The 15,805-nt window shown below is 40.8% G+C and overlaps 1 protein-coding gene across 3 annotated transcripts in view; it reads right to left on the reverse strand.

Moving 5' to 3' along the window:
• The window catches only part of aplp1 (amyloid beta (A4) precursor-like protein 1), a 34,346-nt gene that overhangs the window by 13,684 nt on the left and 4,857 nt on the right, over positions 1–15,805 (reverse strand). The gene's annotated exons all lie outside the window — the stretch shown is intronic.

Raw genomic sequence — 15,805 nt, forward strand, 5'->3', positions numbered from 1 at the left:
ACAAACAGCAGCTAGGGCTGGGAGTCAGGTGTTAATACAAGCTCATTGACCGATGCACCACTTCACTACATTAACACACAGGACAGACACAGAGAGAGTCCAGGGAGGAATAAAGAAGAGGAGGGTTTAGGGAGAGAGGAAAAGGGTCTAAAAAATGAACAAACACAGACTTCTTTTAAAGAAAACATAAGTGAAGGGAGCCCTAAAGTAAAAGTGAAGAAATACAGTGTATGCTTCATGTTCAGCTGGATCCCTGAGTCATGTCTGCTGGAGAAAACGACACATTTACAGAACATATTCAAAGACTCCTGCAGGCCATGTAAAGTAAAAGGATGCAGGTTTCTTAGTAACAATTGAACATTCACAGAGACAACATGCAATGTTATTTATTGTCTAACCACGAAACTCCACAAAAAAGGGATCCCACACCCCAGAGTCTGTAAACAGCTCATATGCTTTCATCTGTGCTGACAGAGAGAGAGACAGGCCCACTGACGACAGACAAGATGAGCGACGCTGAGCCAATTAGAAGGAAGTTGCCCAAAGGGAAGAAATAGAGGAGAAAAAATATGGGAGAGTGACGCCTGATCAAAGGAAAGCCCTGCTTTGGCCAAATGGAGCTAAAGTGTTTGAAGTCCTAATTAAAATTCATACTGGGTAAAATAAATATATAAACCTCTCTGAGTAAATGTACAATAAATATAATAAGCCCTGAGCAGTCTGTGCATTATAATTATGCTGGGCAGGGTTTGTGTTTCTGCATGTCTTAGCAGATTTCTAACAAATTACGCATCTACTTTTCATTACCGCTCCCCATTTCCCAGAGCAGTTTTTTTTTAAGATTTGTGAATGACTTTATAGACCTCTTTAGAAATTGATTTATGTTTATTCATTTACATTATATGAATATCTCTTAGAGAGATATGCCTGAGACGACACAATGAGCACAAGTATCTCTTTCTAAAATCTAAACTACTTCCAGGGTCATAGGCTGTTAACATAATGCTCATAAGTGGTAGTTGTGATTTAAAGTCTGTAATTTTCTATAGTAATTTCATAAAAGTACTTTCTCCCTGATTAGCTTTTTTTTTTCAATGCTGCAAAACTGACTCTCTGAAAGAATGACGTTCTAGCGTTTTTAGCTGTCAGCACTTGCTGACATATTCATTGGGATAATTTACCCATCAAACAAGTTTTGGGTACCTGCAAGTCACAACCAGTTAATAACGGTAGTGAAGATAAACAAATGGAAACAATGGCTGCTTAAAAGGCAGGGGTTCCAAATTTCGAAATGTCTTGATTTACACAACCTCATTTCCCAAAAGCGATGTGATGCTGTGGAAAACTGTCATTTAACGACTGTCTTAAACTGCACTGGAAACGGAAATGATTTTATGGTGAAAGTCACTGCATAACGCAAAGGATCGTGTCAAAACAAAAAACTCCAGAGCACAGTTTTTGTGCTGATATTAATGCAAGAGGTGGTTTGTATTGTAACTCTGCAGTTATTGAGCCAGCAGAGTATTGATGACCATATAGTGTATGTTGTTTGATGGCAACACAACAACACTAAACTAGTTGGCCTGTCGGAAGTCCAGAGCTGCTATCAACCAAAAACTATGAAACAAACAATAAACTAAAGAAGGCCTTGAATTGTTTAGCATATTAAATTCAATGTCACACAAGAGAAAAGAGAAAACTCCTCTTAAAAGAAGAAATGATTCAACGCAGGAGCTTTTGGAATTTAAAATATGTGCAAAATTTAAAAAGAAAGGCAACACAATTCCACACAGTTTAAACACATGAGAACTGGTACTATCTGCATCCAAATATGGGTTTAAACCATCAACTAACAGCAACAGGGCTCTGTGTTTACATCTGATGGTCAGCTAGGACTAAGCATGAAAGTCATGAGTGGTTTGTCTCTGGGTGATTTACTCCCACATGTCAAAGACTTTCTTGTTAGGGTAACTGATTATTCTAAATTTGCTGTAATTGTGGATGGGAATGGTCTGTCTCACCAATGTATGAGCCCTGCGATGGACTGACAGCCTCTCTGGAGTCTATCAAAGCTCTCCCCTGATAGCAGCTTGGATAGGCTCCAAGCCCCTGCAATTCTAGCTGGATAGTTGGTTATGTGAACAGAATTATATTCAGTAGTATAACATGTTTAGGTTAAAACTCTTTTATTGCAGCTCAACATTATTAAATATTATACCTGCTTAAAAACCAACTGTTGCTTGGTACTGACAGAGCTGAATTGGATCATTTAATTGGTTAAGTGTACTGTAAGATAAGCAGAGGGGAAGACTGCTGAAGTTGCTGAAACAATCTGTCTAGAGGAGCTGCTGAGCTAATGTCTAAATAGATATATCTCTTTGAGTCAGGGAAGGTCAGTGCCACAACGAAAAAGAAAGAAAGAAAAAAAAAACTTCCGGATATTTGAGAAGATAACCTGGCAGCTCCCTCTGGTCCAGCTCTCTCATTCTGTCTGCTCTCCACTACTGCACTTGCAGAAAATCAATGCTCAGCGACTGCAACTGTATCGCCACGTTCCCCCAATCAATAGCAGTCCATCAGGAGCCTGAGGCCCTGACCTCGAGCCTCACAAGTCTGCACTTCCAATCTCTAGTCAGATGCAGGACTAGATTAGACATTCCCTTATAACCAATACAACTGTACAATCTACAGTGTGTACACTTCTGGTCTGCTGCTCCACAAAGAAGCAGAAGCCTTAATTGTTGAACGCGACAAGTAGAAGCATTCTTCTTCTCCACATTCTTTTCACCACTATAATCATCAACAACATCACATAAACATCAATCAGCGGCTGAAATCACATAAGCTACGAGACCCATTTTACCCTGCTGCGTGAATACCACGTAATGTCTTTGTTTCGCTGTTTTTGTGCCATTGTATTATTACAGCAATAACAGGAACTGTCATCAACATGCATCACATCTATTTATTCTTACCAAAATGGTAAAAATGCTTTTAAGAACCATTAGTTGGGGGGCATAAATATATTTTATGGTATTCCACTTTTTTTTTTAAAAGAAATGGAAATGGAAAATCACTTAATTCAATACTTAACAATCTCAGAAATACATTTGCAGAGGCTGTCTATGAATGTGATCGTGGCAGCTCTTATGTGTCATACCCCAGTTCAACACAGTCTTTAACTCCAGTGAATATTGCTGCTGAGTGTCCATATTTGGAAAACATGGGAGGTTCATTTGCTTTATTTATATGCTCATAATGCAACTTTATTGCTATGGCAGAAACGAATCCTGACATATATACTACCATGCAGCCATACTTGAGCGCACGTTGTTCACTTCAGTAAATAGCATTCTGACTCGACACTACAATGGGTAGTTCATAGAGAAACTGACTGCTGAAAGCTGATGTGGCTTGCTTGAACCTGTTGAAGCTTGCAGTAGCCTGTAGTCGCTGTGTGGATGTGAGGAAGAGAGGACCCAAATGCAACACTCACGGGTTGGTTAAGGGTGGTGTTTATTGTGATGTACGGATGAACACAACATGAGAAGTATAGCTGATTGACCGGAAAGACTGGTTGAATTACTGAACTGGAACACACATGCGGGATCGACGATGACAAGACAATGAACTGGAGGAAACTAAGGGTTTAAATACACAGGCTAATGACCGGTCAGTACACAGCTGAACATAATCTGACTAATAAGACATAGAAGGTAGAACTAGACATGATGCACACAGACAGAAAGCTGGCATGGTAAAACAGGAAACATAGACATGTGGAAAATAAACAGAACAAGAAGAAATTGAAAACACTGGGTCAAAGGCCCAGGAACCATGACACCAAGCATGTGAGATACGGAAGTAAGTTTATATTTGAGCGTGAGAACAGCTGCAGTGGCTGGCCATTTGATAGTGAAAGGTTTTGAATTTGTTTGGAACTTCATTGTGGGCCAAATTCAGTAAGCTGTAAAGTTTTAAAGGAAATTATTTTTATGCCATCAACATCCATCCATAGCACATTCATCCATCCATCAACCACATATTTATACTTGGCCTAATTATGCTTAATATTTAAGAACAGAACTATGTTTCTAGTGTTTAATATGTAGTATTCTTACTATAGGGTCACCTGGTGGAAAAATTGAGTGAAATTCAGCAGCACTTGAAGCACTTTGAATTGATTTGACCTTACCAAAAAATGAAATTGGTAACTTAAGCAAGTGCAAAATCTGCCTTGTGAATTTCAGTTGCACAACACTTTCTTGACAGGTTGCGGAAAAAGATGCATACTAACATTCATCCATTTTGTTAGCCACGTAAACCAATCCAGGGTCATGGGCATACCAACGCACACACAACAGAGCTTCTGCTGAGAGCACCGTTCTCTAGATTAAAGAGGCTTTGATGATCACGTGACTCTTCTTCTGCTGACATGTTCGGGCTAAAAGTTAAACATGTCCAGATCTCACACATACCCATTATCAAAGTTGTGAGTAGAGTTCACCACTAAGCACTGCTGTGTTTCTGTAGAGGCTTACAGAGCTGGTAGACTTCAGCCATGTCTTAATATTAAAAGGCATTATTTTTAAAAATTCTAATTAGCTTTAAAGAGTTTTTAACTGTAATTTAACTGAAGTAGGTAAGTAATGTTTTCAAATATTCAAACACTAAGTGTTTTCATCAAAATGCTGTACTCACTGGCTATATCACTTAAATAGACAATGTGAAGGATCAGGCTTTCATTCAGTTAAACATAGCTTTCGCTACAATTAATTAATCACACTCTTGTGCTTTGATTAAGCATTTCCATCAATGTTTTATGCCTACAAATTATGGCTATAATTCCCAACATGCAGTACAAGATTTTTTAGTGCGTTCCTGGTATGTTATTCCCCTTTTAAAGCCAATTAGACTTCAGAGTGCTACCCCTGTTGTATTGTGACCATGAACACTCTGAACGCAGTGATCCAGCTGGCTTCCCAATAATGCATCACAATCTGTCAACAGTGACACTTCTCCAGTAACAGACAGGTTGCAGAGCCGCCCGCCATGTCTCAGGGAGAAAATGCCGTGGTGTACTGAAGCATCTCCGTACAGTACAGTCTGCAAGCATGCGGGGGAGAGTGAGGGGTTCACAAGTTGTCGAGGAAGTGCTGTTCAAACATCCTGAGCTCCACATATCATGTCCTTGTGCTGATGAGGCTGAACAGGCCGACAGCCCAGAAACCTGACAGCTCCCCACTGCAGGGGATGCTGCATCATTAATAACAACCTGGTGATATAAAGCCAGGAAACGTCGATTGGCTTTCTGCCTTTTCCCCGTATTCTTTGCCTATGTTAGCTCTCTTGGTATTTTATTATTATTCCTCTGCTCTCCTTCTCCATATGCACTGCATACTGACTGTGCCACTTTGTAATCACGGGTGTACCTCCACAGCAAAAAAAAAGCATCACAAGAAAAACTAAAAGCTCCCAGAGAGACGAGTGCACAGTCCACTTGGACCAGACGCAGTGGAAATTTTTGCTCGGATATAATAATGTGTGATTACACTTTAGTAGATGCCTTTCCAGTAGAGGAAATTATGTTATGAGCACAAAATAACAGATATGATCTGGTGTATGCTGAACATAAACATAAACTGTTGTCTGTCGGGGGCGAGTTTGAGCAGTGTATTTACATGTTCCACCAGCATCTCCCATCCTTCTCTAATTAAATTTTCAGCACCTGTTCCACCCTTATGTTGCAGGATGACTTCATCCTCTGTAATGATGCAATTCCCTGGCCTTTGCAGGCAAGCCAGAGCAGAAGAGACAGAGGGGAGAAGCCCACCCATCATTTATCACTTTCTACAAGCCGCTGTTAGACTGTAGTTTGAAGAACCAAACCATTTGGTCGTAGTAATTCGAATGCTGAAGAGCTGGGAAGAACTTTGCTTTGATATCAAAACTCACTTTTACATTTATCATTGCTTTCATGTCACCATGTTTTGTGTGACTGTAGTTTATTTATTCAATAACTCCTCTCAGTTATTAGAGGTACACAATGTGCATGTACATGTGTGGTTATCATGCGTTGTTGTGTATGTATAAATCAACTCTCTCTGGGATATACTGAGAGTTTAGTTAACTACTGATAATTAACTACAGACATCAGAGCCCTGAGGAGCTCGTCCTTACTAATTCTCTTCTACTATGCAGCAATCTCTATTATAGTATCTTGTGACGATACCTTGATAATGACATCAGTGGGACATTGGACAATCTATTTAAACGTCACAAATAACAAAATGTAAATAATAAAAAGAAACATGTAACACGTAAAGTAAGCGCTAAATATGTGCCATAAAAATGATTTAACAGGAAGTCAGTAAATGATTATGGACCTATATTAGCAGTTCTGGCATCATCTTACCTTTTGTAAAAGTTCCAGGCAGCAAAACTTGCACAATACATATTTGCTGTCAATACAACTTTAAGTCATTGAAGATTTGATTATGTCAGGATACATAAAAGGTATCAAACTTTAGGCAAACTATGTGAAAAGCCTGATTAGCTAGGATCACTCTTGATTAGTGTAACACCATCCAACAACCAATAACTCGTGTGGAGGACTCGCCCACACCCCGTGTGAATAAGCCTTACATGAGTAACCCATACATTTATGAAATACACACACACACACACACACACACACACACACACACACACACACACACACACACACACACGCACAGGCCCTCGTCTTTGTGCTTTTCTGCAGCACAGATGGCTTAATAGTGGGTGTCTTCCTGCTTCTGAGCCCCTCCTTCACTCACTCTTTCTCCATTTTCCTTTTTTTCCCCCTCTCTTCCTCTGCCTCCTCTACAGGCTGATCCACCTCCCTCTTCCTGATGTCCCTCTTGTCTCCCCTCTCCCTCCCTAACAGCTTTCACACAATGCGTGACACTCCGCTGTTTGGCCTCCCTCCCTAGACTAGTGCTAAATGGCCAGATAGATTTAGGGGCATTCATCATTGTAATCATGTTGCTTAATTATTCATAGGCTCCATCAGGCCTCTTCCTGGTGTTGCATGTAGTTATAAGAGGGTAAGCCAGACTCTCATGATGCAAAAGGGACAACGGGGGATAAAGCAGGTTAGCTCTGCATATTGACTCATTATTATACATCTCTAGCTAATGGCTAATTGAAGCCATTAATTTTCAATTCAGAGGAGACTGATGGGCAGAGCGGAACATATTGCATTGTGTTTTTTCCCTTTAGCTTCCTACTGTAAACCACACATTGCTGCAATGTTACTTATGGGATAATAAACTGAATGCTTTATTTCGATATAAGAAAAAAAAATTATGAGAGAGGCTTTTGGTTTTAGAGATGTGCAAACATCACAGGCTACATCAGTTCAGATTACAGTGGTCCAGCCTCCAGCTGGGCACACTGGGAGCAGATGGCCCTATAATCACCAGGGTTCATCTAGGTCTGGAACAGCAGCCAAAGTCAGCTCCCAATATTTGATTTAATTTCAAGTATAGCTTAAAAATACAGGACACGTCAGCTGGCATCACTGCAAGAGACTCCACAGAGCTCGAGGCTGGCAGCGCATGTCATTTTATGACTGAGGTTATTTAGAAGCAAAGATGTTTACTAAAAGACGATAGCCTATATCCAACCAGCACTCAAGGATCTTCCCTGCCATTGTTAGTTTCCAAAGCGTATGTGTTTCACGGAGTGCCTTACACAAAATTAATTAGGTTACCAGCAGAGGCAGTCCATAGGATTATGCACATACATAAAAACTGAACTGATGCCCTGTAAATATTATCTAAGCCTATATACATAAGCCATGCAAATGCATAAGAGCATCCTTTTTTCATATACCAAGAGTTTATGTTACATAACAGGCTACACCAATGCCAGCTAGAAATTCTTAGCATCCATGCAATTTTACTTCTCAGATTAATATTGCTTTAATTGTTCAACTGGCGTGGATTTCAACATCTTTTTAATATTAAATCTCAAGCATGTTAGTCAGTGAAATAAATTGAATATTGTTTGTAAGTACAATAAATATTGCAAGCTTTAGCTCAAAAACATGGCACAAATCGAAGTCAGAAACAACATAAAAAAAAGTGTTGGTAAGTTAAAATTTCCTTCATACAATTCCAACCACCAACCCCTGACCCAGACATCACCTAAGCCCTCTGAAAAGCCCCGGGAAAACCCCACATTCTGCAGACTTCTGCAACTGGGCCATAGGAAAGATTTTGAATTTTGTCTTCTGTAAAAAGCCACATTGTCATCCTTTATGCCCACGTATTTAACTGGATACAGACCTCCCACATATACAATAGCAGCACGAGACCCAGCCAGAAAAACAAGGACTCACTTTACTTTTTCAAGATGAATATCCCATCTAAATGTCCTACAATATCCTTAACCTCCTTAAAGCGGCACCTTTATTGTCCTTCCATTACGCATTTATGCATAATCTCGCAGCTATATTTTCAGCAAGCGTTTTGCTTGTTTTCCTACATAGCCTTCTTATCGGCTTCTGTAAAACTTGGTGAAAAGAAATGTCGACTATATAACACAAAACGAAACTCCCGCAGAAGTAAAATAAATTTGGGGTGGTGTCCCCACTTCAATGGAAAGGCAGTATTTAGCTATATTCAGACTGAGACGAGTGATTGCGATACTTGCGTTGCATAGAGCAGCTATACAAATGTGCCTCTCAGTTCCACCCACGTTTCAACAAATGCCTTATCTGAGTCACGCACCATAATGACGCCACACTGTGCATGTTTTTTTCTTCTTCAGAAAAGACAAAAAAACACAAAAAACACAAAGCATCGCTGGTCATTTTCACAAGCCTTTCTATGCAACCACCTCCTGCAGATATGTGGGAGGGAAACAACTGCGTAATAACGTTTCACAAATCCAGCCAAAAACAAGAGAGAGTCCGGAAACATTATGTGCCTGCAAGATTCTGTTCCTCTAGCACAGCCAAGCTGAAATGGTTTTGTCTTAGCGGTGATGAATTTCTGATGTTATGTAACACAGCTGAACCTCCTTCACAGTCAAGCAAAAACAACAGGGGAATGCCAGGATTTTAAAGCCAAACACTGTGCGCCTGCAGATGCAATTTCAAGCTGAAGAAGTACCTCGGGGGATTGAAGGAATCAGCAGCTTAGTAGAGATTTGAGCGCTGCAGGTCTGTCTGAATCATCCTAATGTCAACACAATTGACATTGAATAGTGGATTTTCCTTAGGCAGATTGAGATTGACACAATGCAACGCAGCTTTCCAAATCTGTATTTATGCTGTAAACACATTCAAAAGGCTTGAGTAATGTCTGGGACTCAGTGATTCAAATTCCTATTAGTAAACACTTTCGTGCCTTAAAGAATATTGTTTATTGGCACTGCTAAAATGTATTGTACACCAGACTTATTAAGACAACTGTTTTCTATTACAACAAGCTATTGTTACATCTTTTTCCATTGTAGTTAAATACTGCATTTTAGTTCTAATAGCACATAAGCAAGACTGATAAGCTGGGATCAAAACACAGCGATGGGCACGCTTTAAACTGTCTTTCTAAAACTGGCAATCCACCCTGAAACCAAATTGTCAATTGAGCATGGATATTATGGGGTAGGACGGTTTTCAGTTTAAGACACATGACATACATGTAGACGATAGCTGAGTTTTACAGCCGAGTGAGGTATCAGATAAGAGTGTATTTGTGCAGGCGAGACAAGGCTGGAAGTCTTAAAGCAACATCATCGTGCCCTTGAGCATCTTTTAAGTAGATTAGGGCAATCTTGAAGCCTAAATGAGGGCATGTTTAGGTTAAAAGACTGCAATAATTGATCCACTTAAGGACAGGCTGTCTTTCCATAGTGCCATCCAAAGCAGCAGGCAGCTGGGATCAGTAAGATCTGAGTCTTCCTCTTGCCTGCTTCTTATCTTTTACTTGCACTTTTTGCTTATTCCTCTGTGTCTTTCACTCTGTTGTCTTTGCAGCAGATCTGGATTCTTTCTTCCTCTGCATTCTCCATTGGATCTGCATGTCACCTGTCCTTGTTGTGAGTGCTGCACATAACTGTTTTTTACTTATTGCAAAAAATTTGGGTAAACAGATTTTCTGATGCTTGCATGGCAAAAAAATGAATAAAACTGCATGAAAAGCATTAAACAGTGGCAGAAAACACAATTCGTGTTTCAAGATGAATGTTTTTAGAAATCATTAGGAAATTGTGAATTGAAGCAGTTCGCCTATATGTAGTGTGCTGAGTGTAGCTGTATAATGGTAAAGCAATAATAATATCCTGCACTGAGAAATAGGCGGCATAAAGGAGAAGGGGAAAGAGGTGCAGGGTTAGAAAATGAGAGGTTAAAACATTCATACATCTTTTTTGCTTCTGTCTCTTTATTTATGCACATGCACAATTCTCATCACTGTGCCAGCTCCCCTGAGAGCCTGTCTAGCAGATGCACCTCATGCAAATGAGGCTTTGAGGTTATGTGCTATAGGTTACGCGAGCCCAAAGTGTGGAAGAGTAGTATGTGCTGCATGTATATATCAATATCATCGGAAAGCAGAAGTGTATATTTTTTTAGCAGTGGACACCCCAACACAAAAGATAATATACTGTATGCCACAATAATTGTAACAGTATGTATAAAACAGCCTACTTCACACCATGTTGATTCTGTGCTTTCATTCAGAGACATGTGGTATCACCACAGTGAGGACAAACTGGTCTTTTAACTCCCAGTAAGAGGTCAGAATGCTCACGAGTGCCGATAAAAGAGCCCAGCACGGCTAGCGGGACCCCCGCAGCTGCAAAAGCATATTGAGGGAATAGCCTCCTCTTCCCAGGTCTCTCATACAGCACGGTTGGCCTGCTGTTCAAAGTGTTCAGGTGCTCTGTTAATGAACAGCAGGACAAGCAGCAAAGGCTGGGTCAGCTCGTGCTGACTCGTCAGGCCGCTTACACAAAGAAAGCAAACCAAGGGAAGTTGATGAAAGCCTGCAGCAGCGTGGAAGGTGTCGCTCTCCCACATTTTACATCAGCTTCCGCTCACTTGACGTCCCCTTCATCTGTCTCATCAAACACGTAAACACTTTTTTTTTAGTCTTCTTCTCCACATTCTCTCTCTCAGCATCACTTGGCCACTAAGGGTGGTTGTCATGGTAACACCACCTACAGGAGCCAGTTACCTTCCCTGTTACCGTAGCAACTGGTTCCCTACTGAATTTCAAGCATCTCTAGCACGCTCTCGCTCTCTCTTCTCTTCATTAAGAATCTGCCTCTATCTCACGTTCCTTCTCACATAAAAGAGTCAGCATATGTTAGCTTCAACTTTCTGTCTTCCTCAGGTCGATGATTGTTGGCTTAATCGTTAGTTAGCTTTCTCTCGTCACTGCCTGTTGATTGATTCCACTACATACTGCAGCAATAAACTGAAGGTCTCCCTTGTATTTTACTTTTTTTGCTACCCAAATGAAACATGTAAAAAGAGTATATAATAATTACTCGTTAATGACTATCGATTATTATAAATACAGACAACACAATAATAGAATAAACAATAAAACATGTTAACTGTTAACTGTGTGGACTAGTATTATTTCGCTGTTTTCACCTTTTTTATGATCCTTCACTTTTGGTGAATCAGTAGCTGAATATGTAATTTTCTCTTCTTCTGGGTCACGCCTGATGAGCTTTCCATTTTACTTTAATCAAGATCAGCAGCTGTCTGTCTTTACATGACTTCCTTCAGTTGTACTCACCCAGAGTATTTCAAAGGAAATGATGAGTTATGAATCTGACTCATCCGATTGTCATACCGTCACCTGTAGGCTGGTTTAATTAGTTCAGGATTGCTGCTATGCAATCCTGAACTATAAAGCACAGTTTCATTCAAATCAAATGACAACATATTAATGATAAGTGAGATCTTGTCAGGCTGGCATGTCCTGTCTTGCTTTGACTCTGGTGTTTTTAAAGTGGCCCACTCTGGTAAGATAATGTGTGCTGGCTGTGTAGTCTGCAGTAGATTAAATATTAGTGTTATCTCATTTCCTCTGGATATAAAGTCTCCACAACCTCCCCAATTGAAGAGAAAATGATTTAATCATTGAGACAATCTGTACAAATAGATCCCTCACATTATGGTTTTTTTTTGTCCCCAAGCCAGACTCAGACGCGTGTGAAGTATCCAATTTGACAGCCTAAACTTGTAAAAGTATTGGCTGTTAACTGGCACAGCTTGGCCATGGCAACTGAATGACCCTGAGCTCAGAAAAGAATGACATAATGTGGCTGAATCTTACAATTAACTGCAGCCAAAGAAGTGCCTGATTTTCTTTATCCTCTTTAGCTGTCTGAAAAACCAGCACAACCCATCTGTGTACACGGTGTAAAACAGGCACAGGAAAATGCAGTGGGAACATTATGAGCTAGATTTACTTGGTGAAAAAGAAAAAAGAAGTATTTACAAAGAGAGCACAGAGACAAGAGGATATTTTTGTGACTCACTGCACACAATATGTATTTCTGGGACTTTCTTGCTTACGCATAAAAAATAGGGGGGGGGTAACTATTTAAATCAAGCACGCAAACTGATTACTGGTATTCGCGCTAATATTTAATGCATCTCATCTCCACTTATGGATGCTACTTGGGGATCATGCTCACACAGATTGTAGGTGCTTCGTGTTTCCTGAAATTGTATCCTCACATTTACATCCTATGAATCACAACATGAATTTAAGGTAAACAAAGGCCTGCTGATCCTCATTTTGGGGGCTAAGTATCTATTTTGAGTCTTTCTTTTCATCATTAGTGTAACATTTTCGCACAAACTAGCCCTTGAAATGTTCCAGGTATCTTACTACTAAGTGTAAGTACAATAGACACTCATGATGAAAAGAGAGACTCAAAATACTCTCTTAGCCTCCAGACTTGTTTATATTATATCAGAGATGAACCCAGTGTGAAATATTGGGCATATATCAATGTTTAAAATAACAGTTTGGCTGACAGGCTGTTTGTGTTGTAATTTATTCCTCTTTTAGTGTCATGGAAACATTATTAAAACATAGCTGAGCTGTTTTAATCTTTCAGCTCTGCATGCCACTCTCTTTGATCATTTAGCCTGTGCAAAATGTATTAAAATCTGATGTAAAAAGTGAAGTAAAGGGGGTAAAAGATGTCATGTCAAATTCATGAAGACGACAAATAACCCTTTGTGTCTTGCTGCAATTCTAAAGCTCCAAAACATTTGACACTGAAGACGTTAGAAGAATCAGACTTTGATGGTATCAATTTCAAAGCATGAAAAACAAATCATTGTGTAGATCCCCTCACCCCCAGCCGGTGGTGGCAGATGGCTCCACCTGTGCTGGAGGTTTCTTCCTCTTAAAAGGGAGTTTTTCCTTCCCACTCTCACAAAGTTCTTGCTCATAGGGGGTTATCTGATTGTTGGGATTTTTTTAGGGTCTTTACCTTATAATATAAAGCATGTTGGGGCAGCTGTTGTGTTTTGTTGTTATAAATTAAACTGATTTAAATTGAAGCGATTTTGAGTATTGCAACTACCATTTGCAGTTGGTCTGTTAATGTACCACAGACGGCAGTGAAAGCAGCAAATCTCTCCATGTACTTTCTACCCTTACACCTTTTGTTTGGAGATATCAGATAAAAGAGACTTCTGCTGGGCAGACCAATTACTATACTGTGCATCTCTATTCAGTGGAGAGCTGCTGACATCACGCCACATGGGACACAAGTAATCATTTTTGATTGGCTATTCGCCATCTATTGACAACGGTTGAAATTTGACCTCACTTTTAAAGGGGATGGATTCTGACATTATAAGTTATATGTGTCCACCGGGAATGGAAGTCACATTGCTTCAGTAGTTTTTAATTTAGTTCTCAGTGTCGACAGATGAGGCGTTCAGTGGGAAAAGGAATGCGGCGTCAGATCTTGGAAAAAATTCTCGGAAATCATGGAGGGGCAGGGGAAAATAAAGCTAGGGGTGAGGAGCAGCATGAATTATTCAGGAAAAATCAAAATACACACATGAAAAGTGAAAAGATGTCACTGGCTACTGAGAGCTGCCGAGGCAGATGGAGAGGCAGTGTCTGAGTAGGGGAGGGGTAAGGAGTGCCCTTGGGATGTGGCGGCGGAGAACAGAGGAGGCAGGGACAGAGAGAGAAAGGAAGGACGAGGGGGGCAGAGCCAAGGAGGAGACAGGCGTGGGGATTTTCCTTTGTATTATGTAGAGGTGGATGGGGAGTGGAGCTGGATGGAGGGGAAGTAGCAGGGTACACAAAAACCAGGTAGCATGAAGAGAGAGGGGGTGGTGTCTGCCTTCTGACTGCTAAGAGGCGGCGTGACAACTGCCAAAGCCCTGTCGACAAGCGAGAGCCCAGACCTTTTCATGGCCTTCAATAATTGATGCAGCTTGTGCAGTGTGCCATCTTTAGTGTGTACGTCCACGTTTGTGTCTCTCAGCCTCCCGTCAGTACAACTGTGTGACCTATTTGTTAGTGATTTCTACCCATCTTTGATCAACTTGGAGGAAAGTGTCTGAAATTAGCTTTTTGTCCTTCTAAGAGAGATGACAGAGCAACAAAAGTGCATCGAATGTCCTCCAGAACTGTTTCTGTTCCTCTTTTTTTTTAAACTATTATTACTGTTTCGATTGGTCATAGTGGACCCAACAACTCTCACACCGCGCATCCAGCCTCGTTATTAAATTAGACTTTGCAGTCATGTTTTCATACAACGTATAGCTTCACTCCTGACATAGTTTTTTTTCTACCAGCTGCTGAGGCTGAGCAGGAACAAGGATTGTTTCCTCCACAGCACAGCATGCACTCCACCCTGCAACCCACACAACACTCTACATGCTCCACATCACTTCCACTCTGTCTCTTCCTCTGTTTCTCAAATCATCCGCCATGCCAGGGCAATCCCCTCTCTCTCTCTCACTCTCTCTCTCTCACTTCACCAGCCCTCAGTCTCTTCCACTGTGCCCTCTCTCTCTCTCTCTCTGTCTTTCCTCCCGAACATGGAGGACAAGTGTTATCTCTACACTGCAGATGTTTTTCAGGGGGGCTCCGCCGAAGCCTCCCACTGGCTGCGGCAAGGCACGCTTTGCCCCGGCGTTAAACTTTTCCATAGAAATACAACCCCATTAGGCTTACTGAGGCAGTTATGAAGGATGTGAAAACCTCGGGCGGCAGCGATATCTCTGCCCTGCAAGACTCCAGAGAGGAGGCAGAGCTGGATGTCATCATCTAGTCTCTCAATCCCTGTAGGTGACACTGGACAAACTTATGATGTGCAAACACAAATCTTCCACTGCACACATCAAAAATGCACAGTCCCATGTGGGCTTCAGCTGGTACAGACACAGGTGCAGAAAGTCATAAGTGAAGTGCTTCAAGCTTGAAATTGCCCCATGAATCTCTCTCTCACATGCTCCCCCCCCCCCTCTCTCTATATATATACATGTATATGTGTGTGTGTGTTTTATGTGGCAGTCAGTAGGTGGATGATGAAAAGTAAAGTAATCTTCAGGAAACTGTGAGCAGCTTTAATCTACATTCTTTTTAAATCTTATCCTTTGATTACACATAGCCTAAAAAAGGGGCTGCACAGTCTGGGAATCCAGAGAAATTAACTCATCAAATGCGGCACATCATGACAGGCTATAAGGGATGGCACTAAATGACAAGCCTACTGAGCAAATTATTAATAAACTTTAATTTGGGAATGACTC

Source organism: Perissodus microlepis, chromosome 11 (genome assembly GCF_051167445.1).
Source record: "Perissodus microlepis isolate ML-2025 ecotype Zambia chromosome 11, ASM5116744v1, whole genome shotgun sequence".
NCBI classification, from domain to species: Eukaryota; Metazoa; Chordata; class Actinopteri; order Cichliformes; family Cichlidae; genus Perissodus; species Perissodus microlepis.